General features: G+C 43.2%; 1 protein-coding gene across 7 annotated transcripts in view; it reads left to right on the top strand.

The window, feature by feature from the left end:
- The window catches only part of PITPNM2 (phosphatidylinositol transfer protein membrane associated 2), a 141618-nt gene that overhangs the window by 13409 nt on the left and 114968 nt on the right, over nucleotides 1–13241 (top strand). For all 7 annotated transcript variants that reach the window (XM_074921469.1, XM_074921468.1, XM_074921467.1 and 4 more), the window contains exon 2: nucleotides 2867–2966. The gene's annotated coding sequence lies outside the window, so the exon portion shown is untranslated. The remainder of the gene's footprint in view (nucleotides 1–2866; nucleotides 2967–13241) is intronic.

Genomic DNA, 13241 nt, shown 5'->3' with positions numbered 1-13241 from the left:
TAAAATTTTATGTTTAAATATATTTCCGTCATACAGATTTGAATAGGTGATTTAGGGAGGTTTTGGCTTTTAAATCATCGTACTGTGTATCACAGGAGAGGAAGAAACACTTGAAATTTCCCTTTTTGAAAAATAATTTACTTAACCCACTACATTCTTAAGCAATCTTTAATTCTGCCCCAAAGCATTCACACAGATTCTTGACACGGGTTTTTATCTATCAAATCATCAAATGTTTTTCTTCGGTTGATTTCAAGAGGTAGTTTTGAAAGGAGTAATGATTTTCACTGTTAATTTTGTTGTAAGCCTGCCGAGTCTGTTTCGTTTAGGATCTGGTCTTGACTGTATTAATACTGGGAAAAAGAGCGATAGTCAAGAAAAGAAAAGAAAACTAAGATTCAGCTTTGGAGCACATTGCAATCATATTTGGGCCACACCAAGCAGTGGCATCTTCTGAGTGTGCAAGACAACCGCATCTGTGTACGTGTGTTACAAACACTGAGTTGTAGCTTATCCTGGGGAGGTGGATGGGGCTGGCTGTTCACACTTGGTGCTTTCAACTCTGGCAGTGCCTGGCGAAGCGGAGCAGATGCTGCCATGCCATGGTGGGGCGGGAGCGGGTCCTCTGCGCTGTGCGCAGGAGGACGCAGGTGCGTGGTGGCTGCTTTGAGACCACACTGGAAAGCTGTGCGTGAGCCTGACCTAGCACATGGGAATCCCTTGTCTTTAAAACTCAGATCAGGCTCCTAAACCTTAGGTCTACAGACCAGACCTGTAGTTTCCAGCCCAGACAGATCCACATCTAATAGTTGCATTGGGGAAGGCTTTGAGATAAATTAAGCAACTTGATGTGCAACTGTTTCAACTTTTTTTGGGGTTTTTTTTTGAAGCCCAGGCTGGGAAAGCAGAAGTGGCATTTGGGCTCCATGCGACTGGCTCAGCTGTGAATCAGCAAATGACGTTAATAAGCATTTGTGGACTAAATATATTTTTAAGCTGTCTGGCTGCTTGCTCTTGGTGAGATCTCTGAGATTAATGGTCCTGAAATGTTACTCGAGTTTGTTCTTCCTCCAGGATGAATCTGACCTGTGCAAGCACTATTACTTATTTAAATTGTTGTGCAAGAAGATACAAGAGTAAAGAGCAATTCCTCTTTTTTTATGGTGGTTTGGTTTTTTTGATGTCTGTTAACTGAAGCAGGGTGTCACAGCAAAAGGTATCAATGGGTTTTCCAAGCATTCACGTTCTTTGATGCAGGGAACAGAGTATACTGGTGTTTTAGTTATTTTTTTTTGTATAACCCTTTGGTTGTGAGTGCTGGTCTTAAGGCTTGTATCAAGGTCCCAGTCGAGGAGATGCTTTTTTTGTGTGTGTGGATGTGGATCCAGATTTGCATGTGCTGGTGCAAAACACAGCTCCTGCTAGAGGGAAGGTCAACTGTGCCCTTCCTGACCCGAAAGGGGAAGGACTGTTTCTGCTGCTGGCGAGTTCAGTGAGTTAAAGGCAGCTTTAATCTGAGCGGGTGGTTTTCAGGAGTGTGTGGGAGGTGCTGAGGCCCTGTCCTCCCCACACGCATAGCCAAGCTATCTTCTGATCTCTGTCAGCTTCCTGAAGCCGTGCTGGCAGCCCCTGGGTCACTTGTCAGGGCAATGGCTGAAAATGTTCCATCCACCCCGTTAGACCTTGCACTACCGAGGGCTGTTGCTTTGTTCTGGCTGTTGCTTGAAGGACAGCAGGGGCAGACGAGCCAAGGGTAAGCCAAGAAATTAAAGAAGACCTGAAGGAACTTGAATATACTTGGAGAGATCCAAGAGAAGAGGGGAGTAATGGCTGTGAGGGGGGGGGCACATGTGCATGCCCTAAAGTGCAAACCAGATGCTTTAAAAGCAACATTAAAAACAGTTTCCAGTGGTTGGAGGTAATGATGAGACTCTGCCTGAAGGAATCTCTTAGAAAGGCAACGGGCTGCTTGGCATAACGAAGCAAACCACATAAGCTGCTCAGCAGGTAACGGTTACAAGTTCCTTCTGGCCTGTATCTCTCCTGACAAAAATCAGCCTTGGGGGAAAGCAGGTAGCTGATGTCTAGCAAGTGAAGTATAAATGGGCTGCCTGGGGTTGACATTTCCCGAGCTGTGTGGGAAGGGAACTGGATTTGTCCTCCTGGGTGCTGTTGGTTCACCACCCCATCTTTGCCATCCCCCAGGCCTGGCTGCACCGTCCTGTGCGACAGCCATGGGAGGTGCCTTCTCCTCACTCCTCCTCCAGGTGTGGAAGGACTTGTGGGTTTATAAAGGCAGCTCCATCTCTCTTTCCACCCTCAAATGTGGGATCCTGCCCGGTCTCTGGGGAGCGTTGTGGTAGAACACTGCGATGTGATGGGTTTTGCCTTTTTGCCTGTGATGATGATGATGATGATGTCCCCTTCATGGAAATCATTCAACACCCTGTTTTGAAAGGGAAATGCTTTAGGGGGAAGTTATGGTATTGTAGAGAGGGAGCACACGAGGGTGGTCAGTGCAAAGTGCGTGCGTGTGGGTTTTTTTTTCTTCTCCCTTTCTCTCTCTTTTTTTTTTTTTTTTTTTTTTTAATTTCCATGAGTTAGAGATGACGATGACTCATGGCTTGGAACGCACTTTAAATCCCTGAGGTGCTCATTGCCGCCTACTATCACGTATTGAATTTCTGACATACCGGAGGGATGTCTGCAGAGAAACTCTGATGTGCAATTATAAAATGTTGTAGCTTTATGTTGTTTGCATAGGAGCCATTAGCATGGTATAACTGTGAAAATAATGCAGCTTTATTCTTGCTGTTGATTTCCCATGGGCATGGCAGTTAAGCAACTATGTTTTATCTTTCTCTAGGATGTTGACACATGTGGACCAACAGTGACATCCTTTTTCAGCAATGCTGTCTTCACTCCCTCCTGCATTCAGAAGCATCTAGAGAGATTTTTTGCAGAAGGTAGGTTCTGGCATTTCAGCTGGAGGGCTGCTCTTTTTCTTCTATATTAGAAAAAAACCATGTAGATGTTACTAGGGAGAATGGTAATGAGTCTGATGGATACTAACTTACTGCTGGTAAGAGTGGGGATTAACCTTAGCTTGGGTTCCACTTGAATAGATGCCTGGGGGAAACGTGATAAAATGGAGTCTGGAAGAATGGCTGTATGAGTTGCCTCTGAGAAGGGCTTGGCAGTCACAGGACATGGTTGGCTTAAATTGCATAGACATGTGTATTGTAATAAACCTCTTTAAAAAGAAAACTCACGCTCCCTGCCTTTTTCTGCTTAGTTAGCATCCTTGTTTATTTAAAATGCTTTAAACAAATAAATTAAAAGGGAGAATGGCTGCACAGGATGTGCAATTAACATTTATTTTTGTGTGTATATTTAAATCTTGTGCGGGTCTTTTTCCCCCCAAAATCTTAACTTTATTGCATTTTATTTGTGTTGAAATAAACAGTGTGCAGCCTCTGATGCTACCATAAAATTGTTAATTTCTACCTTTTTTGGCCCTCAACTCTTAATTTGCTTTACATTGCCAAAAGGATTGACATGCAAAACTTCCCCAGTAAAAGTGTAGATGGGGAAGCAAGTAACCTGTGGTGTTTTTTAAGAAGTAAATTTTAAGAGATTTTATGCTTTTTATGAATGTATGTATTTGCTGCTCCCTTATGCTGTAACCTTTGGAGTGTTGCTTGTGGGTTCACTGTGTTTGTCCAGCTCTCACCAAACCTTTTTTGTGTGAATTCTAGAAATGTATATCATAGTGTTAAATCTGCCTACAAAATCAGTGGCTGAACAGGAATTTTTCAGTAGATGGGGCGTCAGCCTTTAGACTGTGTAATTCTGCATCTTCTTATTTTCCTCCAGTACATTCCTCACCATACAGATTTTTTTCCCTCTATTAGAAAGGGTGATTTTTAACTCTTAACTTCACTAAATGTTTCTCTTTGCAGTGATACTGTGGTATAGTCCCTTTGCATTTTTGCTGCTGGATGCTAAAACTCAAAAATTGCTGTTTTTTTGCTTTAAGAGCAATGAATTGCTGGGAAGAACGGGGAAAGGATAAATGAGTTTGGATCTGAGACTGTTCACTTATCAGGCTGAAATATGTTTTCAGTTTTTCTGGATTTATACCTCAGGGCCGCAGCTGTTACACTGAAACCGCAGTGACACCAGCTCTGTATTAACATGCAATATCTGTACCAGAAATCCTTGAAAACTAAGGGTGATTTGAATACCTTAATTATCTCCTGTCGGGAAATTGGCTCCCAATGAATTCATCACTATTCCCCATGTTGATTCCCTTCCTGAAGCCTCTCTCTTCAGGATTAGCAGAGCCGAGGGCCAGTCTGGGTAGGCTGCTCCCAGTGCTGCAGCTTGTCCCGCTGTGGGATCCCTGATTTCCTCGGGAGAGAGCCCAGCAGCTTCTTTTCTGCTCACCGCAGCGCTCTGAAGGAGCTGTGGACAGGTCTCTCTGGGAACAAAGCTGCTGTCAGCATCTTGAACAGAGGAGTTTATGGTCGTAGAGGCATTAATTGCCTTATGAATTTGTGCCTCTGTGCTGGGGGAGAACATCTGTGCCCCAGGAGCCTTGCCTCCCTTGCTTTAGATCACGCTCTCCCCCTTTGCTCCCCTGTTGTAGAGGACAGTGTGTTTCTCTGAATTAGTGGTAACAGCAAAGAAATGGAATCCTTAGCAGTGTCGAGGGTTTGCTTTGCCCTGGGGCTGTGGCTCTATTCATTTCACTTGCCTGAAGGGCTTCACAGGGTTGATGATCCTCAGTAGGAGAGGTGCCCAAATGGTCATTAATTTCCTGGGCAGGTGAGGGGAAACTGCCTTCAGAATTGTGTTCGCAGCAAAATGAATCTGTGAGGCTTGCGTCACTAGAGAGCAAGTAACGTCTGTGGATTGGCAAGTAAGGAACGTAGGGAGAAGAATGGGTTTTAAACCTTGTCAGGGAATGCAGTGTTCGTGAAAACAAAAAGCTGAATAGAAATGTCCATGAAAATGCTGTAGGCACCAGGTAATTTTCCCCTCTGTTCTGCCAGCATCTGTGTGCAGTCCTTTTGTTTTTCCAAACCTGAAGGCTTTGAATCCAAAGTGCTGGACTGAGTGAAAATGATGGGAGGAGGTTCCTCTACAAGTTATACCTGGGAGTATTTTCTTCCAAATTACTTCAAATTATTTCAAAATCTAGGGAAACATCCTCAATCTCTGGTGCAAGCAGAAAGGCAGAGCAGGTTCTGAGGGGCATGCGTGCATACACAAGCTGTAAGTGCCTGCGATGGTCCAAGCATGGCAGTGGGACCTTGGCAAGAAGCAACGGGGGGAGATGGAGGATGCTGATGCAGAATGAGGAGGTACCTGTCCCTCAGCATCCTCGCTTCTAGCAGTCCAGGGACACTGCAGTGCTTTTTTGTTTCCACCAGTCCTGCAACTGCAGAAGCCCAGATGGGATGAGGAGCGAGTGTTTCTCGCTGTAAGAAGAGGCAGAGACTGACAATTAGGCAGGAGGCTGGTATGTAGGAGAGGGGAAAGTAGATGAGGTGAAAGCAGGTGGAGTTACAGGGTGCCTTAGCATGAGAATATGGGAGGTAGGCTCAGGACAGAGATCTTGTGCACTTGGGAAGTGGTGTCCCCTCTAAACAATTTGTGCACATCACCGAAGGATGGTGTCCTGTCAAAAGGAAGCACAGGTTTGCTTTGCAATTAGTGCCTTCTAATGCCCTTCTGGTACTCCCTGCCTTGCCTGAAGCACCTGCCTTTGTGCCTGTGCCATGCTGTGCTGTGATTTTTAGGTACATTTGCACCCCTGGCTGTGTAACGTGACAAGCTGTTCCCCTTGCAGAGCCCTGTGCCCGTTTATATGGACACAAATTGGGGCTGCATCTGATTTTCCGGCATCCTGTACTTACCAGGGGACTTACTGTGAGACCCATGACATGAGAACTGTACCCCTTTTAAGGGATGAGTATATGGAAACCAACCAAATGCAGAGAAATCTCTGCTTATGTTGGATCCTTCATAGACTATACTGCAAAACACTTTACAGTGAGTTAGATGAAGGTGATAACACTTCAGAGAGCTGAGCGAGGGCTGCGTTTTTACTGGTGAGGAGAGGAACCCTGTTTGGCAGTGTAACAGAGCAGTACAATTGTGGCATTCCCCTATCAACATGTAAAGGTTGTGGGTTAGTGTGGTGCTTGTTATAGTGCCAGGCAGGGAGAAGGGGGAGCTGCTAATAGGTAAGGGAGGGGGAATGGAGTCTTTAAAGGTAGGAGATAGTTACAGGTAAACCGAGTTAGACCTGACAGTCTATGAAATAAATGTTTGGATCCCTTTTCAGAAAAGATAGTCTCTTGTGTAGTCTGGCACTATGAGATTTCTAGTGGAAATATGGATGAGTTTTTCAGTTGTTTTCCTCCTTTTACAATAGAAACACTAGACATGAGGAACTGTTTGGACATATGTATTTAACTGGGAGGAAAGAGCTGTGACACTGGTGTGGTTGTAACCACAAACTAACTGACAGTTTCCTGCTGCAAGTAACTTTCTATAGGTCTAAACCTCGTTCATGTGTGTTTGTCTGTGCTGTTTAAATATCTGAGGGAGATTCTACTGTTTCTAAGTTTCTTGTTTTTGACAAAGTCTTTGTTGTACTAATTTGGGGGATGGCAGCATGAAGAGAGATCATTACAGCCCTAATTCAGGTGAAGTCCAGCAGGTTTCTATATTTTACAACCTTGTGTAATGTAACAGTCAAGAAGTAACCCCATTAAATATGTGTCAGACAGGTTTTGCAATTATATGTGCATGTGCAAAGCTCTTGTTTATTTCTGGGCAGAAAGGATGTAATTGCGTGAACGTACCTGTGTGGCTGAGACCTCTTCGTCTGAATTTCCATGGCATCATTACTTGCTTCTAACTCTCCTACCTCCTCCCCATTCTTCTCCCCTGTGATGTGTTAAATATCACGGCTGCAAAAATGAGGGCATGTTTTTCCCTGCTGTTCTCATTCCAGCTGGAAAACTTGGACAGATCCTTCCCTTGTGGTTTGTGACACTGTAAATAAAGGCTTGGGAGGTCACACGTTTTCCATCTCAAGTTATTTTGATTCCAGTGCTGGAATGGGGGGTGGGGGTGGGGGGGTGGAGGGAGGAGGGAAATAAATAAAAATTTTTAAAAACCCCAAACAACTAACCCCAAACTGTTCTGGCTTATTGTGGGAAAAAGAACTCATTAATGCAAAGGGAAAACAATAGGGAAAAAGACCTTTACAAAGAAGACTTAGTCTTTGACTAAAGCTGAGACTTGAAGAATTAGATTCCTTTGAAATCTTTGACCCTTCCAGTAAGCTTTGAAATAAAATTTATCGACAAAGTCGAAGCCCTGAACACCAAGCTCCTGTGATCTGGTGCTGTTCCTGAAAAATCTGCTGTCTAGCTTTAAGGCATATTGGCGTGACTCTGTAAGCATATTGGTGAGTAATTTTACCTATGTTCATATGAATATGGTTACTCATATTGCTTAAATGTCAGTTAAGTGGGCTTTTAATTATGGAATTGAGAAATTCTGGTCGTAGGTCTCTCTGCCTGTGATGCATCTTGCGGTTTGGCTAGCCTGAGTCGCTGCTTATAGCCCAGGGCAGTACCTGATGGGGTCGGGGACATGGTGGGTGGAAAACACATATGTACACTTGCTCGAGATAAATGATACAGTTCTGAAAATGAGCACAGAATCGTGATGTGTTGTGGTGGCTGTTACTGCTGTTGTTCACAGCTGGTGTCCTACATCTGGCAGGCTTGGTCTCCTCAGCTGCGTCCCTTTCCGTGTTGGTGTTTGAGGCTTTGAATATTCACAGAAAGCACTGCTTAGGTTTAAACTTGTATTTCATATTTTTGGGTTTGATATTTGTATAATCCTGTTTTGGATTTACTAAGAAATGAGCTCAGAACAAGGTCCATTGGGCTTTACTACTGGGTGGTGATATGCAAAATATGATTAATATTGGCTTACAGTGGAGGAACTAACAATTACTGGCAACTGTGTTGCTAATTTTTGTTGAATTTTGAAGAGGCCTTTTCCTGGTAAAGATTTTTTTTGTTTTTTTTTTTTTAAATCAAAACAGGATACAAAATGTGAATATAATCTGTCACTACAGAACTCGCGTTGTACCTTGACACTACAGAAGTATTTTTTTCCATAAACTGTTACATTTATAAATGTACAGCAGGAACAAAAGAGAAGCATTCCACATCTAGATGTTAATCTCTGCACAGGATAGTCTTTTGATTCAGTAACTTTTCTTTTCTTCCTTGATCTTCTTTTGCATTTTTTTTCTTTAATGGGCACATGACATATGGACATCAAAAATAATGGCCCAATTTCACCCCTGCTGTAGCTCATTGACGTCATTAAAGCTACAGCAGGGATGACTTGGCCCAGATTCTTTAAAAATAAGACCTGATGAACAACCCCTCATGGAAAAGCTGTGTAGAGAAGGTTGTCCTGAGCATAGTTTAGAGCAGATGCTATGCAATTCACTGTAACATTTGATAAAATTCCCATTGGCACCGTTCCTGTGAAATGGAGGCAGGACCCTTCCTGGAGGGGACAGCAAGGCATGTGCTTGCAGACCTGCTTTTACCATACCGTAATAGTGTGATGGAAAGGGGCAATTAATGAAGTGAGAGAAGGCCACTTAGAGTAGAGGCAGATCTGGGTGGAGACCTGACTTGCTTGGAAGCTGTCCGAGGTGTTTCCTCTGCCTGAGGACTGTGCTTGCATGTGGCAAGCCAAAAGATGAAAACCGTGGTAGAAGTGATCTTTGTAAAACTGTTGCCGTGAGCAGATTTTTAGGAAGACAGTTTGTATCTGTTTTTTTGTTCTTTTTTCTTACTGCTGCCCAGAGGTAGTGTTCTCTGCAACGTGGAAGTATTGTCACACAAGGAGGAACACGGCAGCTCTTTCTTCCCTGACATAAAGGAGCCCTTCCAGGTTCAGTATTTCAAGGTGCAGCTGCTTTTGCAGGCCATATTACTCTCTTTATAACTTGGAACAGAACAGAAATTAGAGGGAATATAGGTGGAAGAAGACAATACAAATATTGGTGAAAATAGTAGATTTGTCCTTGATTTAAATGCTCAGTCTGAATTAAACTGAAATCTGATCAAATTTGAACAAACTGAAAACAGACCAATGTGAAAGGTTCTCAAGAGCTGTTGACTACTTTCCATCTGCTAAAATAGTGGGAGCGATTCATGGGTGGCAGTTCTGTAAATCTTTATGCTAACTTACAAAGTGAGTGTTTTTCTCGCAGGAAGAAACACCCTTTAAAGAGCAGTCAGAGCCCCGAAGCTCTATCTGTAGTGGGTAAATGCTTGATTGCTGTTTGTATAGCCAATATTCATTGCCTAGGGCATCTTTAATTTAACTGAATTCTTGGTTCTTGGTGGTAATAACTGTATCTGGCCAAGACAGGTTCTCTTGCAGTGAGTCCAGGAAATCAGATAGTTCTTTCTCTGATGCCAAACTCTTCTGGTCCACTGAATATAACTGCAAGAACACATAGTTCCCAAGAAGGAAAATGCTTACTGTGTTTTTGGTGACAGCTGAAGCTAACTTGGGGGAGGGAAAGATGGAGCGAATAGCACTCTTGTCTGCTTATGAGAGCATGTTCATTTTAAGGGAATTTAAGTTGAAAAAGTTTTTTGCAGTTGAAAGCCAGAATAGTGTCAAAGTGACATTGACTAGTATAAATAGTGAAGGGAGAATTAGACCTTTAAAACATATTCAGTCTTTTGATTAGTCATCCAAAACTCTGCTGGTAAGACAGGGAAAGAAATCTGGGCTTAACCTGATAAATGTCCTTCTAACGGTGGAAAAAGTCAGAAAAATTGAGAATTTAATTCATGATATCCAGAGAGACCATGCAGCGCTGGCAGCAGACTTCTAAGAGAGAGTATTAATGCTAGTGGAAATAGAGGGGGGGGGGGAGAGGTAACTGAAAACTCTGCAGCCTTAAGGGCTTTTGGAAGCAAAAGATTTGATGTAATGCAGATAAGAGTGATGTTAGCTTCTTTTTATTGCATAGAATACAGCCTTATCTGCTGAAACTGTTCTGCTTTGAGATTCTCTTTCCTTGTATTGTCATCCTTCATCCATTTCAAGCTCCCCTATGTCATTGTGGGTGGATTTATTTATGGCCTAATCCTCCTTCCATTGAGGCCAAAAGCAAAACTTTCTACATTTGAAGAGAATCTGCCCTAGGACTTCAGGTGGAACCCCTGCTGTCTCTCTCCAACCAAACTGATGAGCAGCATAGGTTGAATATTTATGCCAGATCCAACAAACGCTTGATTATTGGAAAGAAGGGTTGAAGAGAGGATTCTACCTGAGTAAGAGAATGTATGAAAATCCTTAAATCGAGTATCTCTGACTGAGCCATAGCAGTTAATTTTCCAGAGGCAGGCTACCTCGTGATGGGTCTTAGTGGAGTACAGGAATGGTTAATTTCTGGGGTATATGGTAGAGAGATCCTTGTCTTAATGATCAGAAATGTTTCTTTTGGCTGACCATATGATTTTCAGGAAGGTGTAGAATTGTTAATGGGCAGTAGCACACCGTTATGTCTGCACTTACCCAAAGCACATACTTCTCTCTAAATCAAGGCCAGCTTCCTTTCTGAAGGCTGAGCAGAGCACGTCTCACACAGCACTCTGAGGCAGTGCTGGGAAATTACGCGCTACAGCCAAGTTTTGTTTTATGTCCTTTGAAACATCAGTATGAGGATGTGCACATTGCACCAGTGTCCCCAGGGTGCCTATAGGTTATCAGTGAGGTAACTCTGGCTGAGCCCTAGCCCTAAAAGTGTTTCGATGGGTGCGGCTGCATAGTTGTGACCACTTCTGATTGCATCTCAGCTTTACGTCTTCAAGTGGAAACTGTCCAAAAAGTACCAATTCTCACAGAGGCAGTATGTTCTGCAGTACAAGTTTGTGTTAATCGCTGTGCATGGGCTGTGCTGGCTGGGAGCAGAGAAAAAGATGCACCAGCAGATGTATTGACAGACTCTCTCGTGTATCCATTTTGTTTATGAAGAATGATGAGTTGAAATCAATATGCAGATCAGGAGTGCTCGGAGTATCTAAAGAAAATCCTTCGAGTGTGCTGTTTCTGCATCATCCCAGCAGTTGTGTTTATTTAAAAAAAAAAAAAAAAGAAAGATGAGGGTGCAAATACCGTATTTATTCAGATAAGAAAGGAATATGTGGATGGAGCCCTGGAGAAAAGGGGAACCATTCAGTGCTGAAGGAGAACTTTCAATTTATTTCCTTGGAAATTTTAATCTATTCTGGATGATTTAACTGTTAAGCTCTAGAGCAATGGGCTCACTTCAGCTCATTGCCTACTAAGTGCTTAGGTTCCAGCGGGTGCCCTTAAGTCCTACAGAGGCACATAAGGTTCAGCTGTCTTCTTAAGAGCTCATGGAGAGTAACAAAGAAGGAGGAAAGAGAGAATTTCTGACAGCGCTATTTGTGTTTATGAAAGAACTATCTTAAGAAGATAACCTTGAAATTAATTTGAGCTATTCCCTTGATCACCGACTCAAGTTTGTCTACTAATTCTTCTGTATATAGCTAGGATGCAATCTACCAGTAAAAGTTCTTTTTTTAATATTATTTTGAGGTTTATTTGTTGGATTATGTTTCTAGGTAACTGTTGAAGGTTATTTCTGGGAAATGCTGCCAGAATGCTTATTAGCATGCGACTAGACCCAGGTAGAGTCCCTTTTGAAAATTTGGCTGTTCTGTGCATCCTCAGTGAGGGGCAGTGACTGTGCTAAAGTGTGCAAGTCCTCCCAGTTCCCTGCCCACGCTGGGCCTGGAAATAACTCTGTCAATAGTAGAAATGTCACAGCAGGAATGACTCGCTGGATGTGCCCAATTCAATTTATCTAAATGAGCTGTGATCTTGGATTTAACATGCTGTTTCATAGCTAAGATAAGAGGCACATGAATTAGATTATTGTTGGAAAAAAATAGAGGGGTGCTGATATAAATACTTCTGTGAGAAGTTTGGCAGAACATTAGCAAGTCTTTTTATATTTAGGAACAGCAGTGGTCAAAGTAGTATCCTGCAAAAGATGCTTGCCATATGATACGAACTCCAGTCATTAAAAAAAGATGAATCAGATTAAGAGATGCAGGGGTTTTTTTATTTGCTTTCAAGTCTTCAGATGTCAGTGCAAGCTTTAATCAGCAGCTGTGCTGGTGAGAAACCGCTGGGTGAAATGGAAGTGGAGGATGTGAGCAGAGATGCTCCTGGCTGAGTGGTTTAGGGACTCTCCAGCACCCCAGGAGATTACTGCCCCACAGGTACATGTCTCTCAAGGATGATGTGAGCACTTTTGTTCCTTTTGTGTCCATGTCAGCAGCAGCCAAGGGTGTCCCTGTGGTTTGTGGAGCTGGGGAAATGTTCAGCAGAGGGGCAGTTGCATGGATGGTGAAGGTGAGTGCCCAAGAGCGTTCTTGCCTGTGCGTGAGACTCCTGGATAAGAAAGTGCAGCACCTGAGCCCTAGCAGAAATATTACAAGTCGTGTGATACCAGTGGTTGGCAGCTGACTCTATTGACTGGACAGTCTCTTAGGCAGTTGTCTAATGCCATTCTTTTAAGTGGACTTTAAAAATAGTACTTCCTTTCCCTTCTGGTCGTTTCGTTTGCATTTGAAACAGACTTCTTGAGCCATTTTTCTTTTAAGTTAACCTTTTGGTCTGTGGTCTCCATTGCTTTGAACACTCTGCTGTGTTTCCTGGGGTTCAGGGAAGATGCTCTGAGGGAGATAAAACAATGACAAATGTTAACAACTCAGAATTTTTTCTGTGTATACTTAATATGCAAAATGTCATCTGTTGTAATTGATTTTACTGTTTTGTGCTAGAGGCAGTTACGAACAGATCTCTTCCTCCCTGTGTTCTGAGGACACGGATGCTCAATTTTGGTCTGGTAGCAGTGATTTTGCTGTGAGGAGCTTGGGGCAGCAGGACACGGAGGGTGTCCCTTCTCAGGGTTGTGCTGGGTAGAACACTACTGCTCTGCAGAGCTGAACTGCAGATAACCTGGAGGGAAGGGACTGTCCCAGCGCTGTGACTTTGCTGGAGGGATGACTTAATGCTGACGTCTGGGTGGATGGCTGTTTTCTGCAGGTTGTGGTCGGGGCCAAAGGTGTGTT

Source organism: Athene noctua, chromosome 17 (genome assembly GCF_965140245.1).
Source record: "Athene noctua chromosome 17, bAthNoc1.hap1.1, whole genome shotgun sequence".
NCBI lineage: Eukaryota > Metazoa > Chordata > Aves > Strigiformes > Strigidae > Athene > Athene noctua.
The sequence above is the reverse complement of the archived record's forward strand: the minus strand, read 5'-3'. Positions and strand labels throughout refer to the sequence as shown.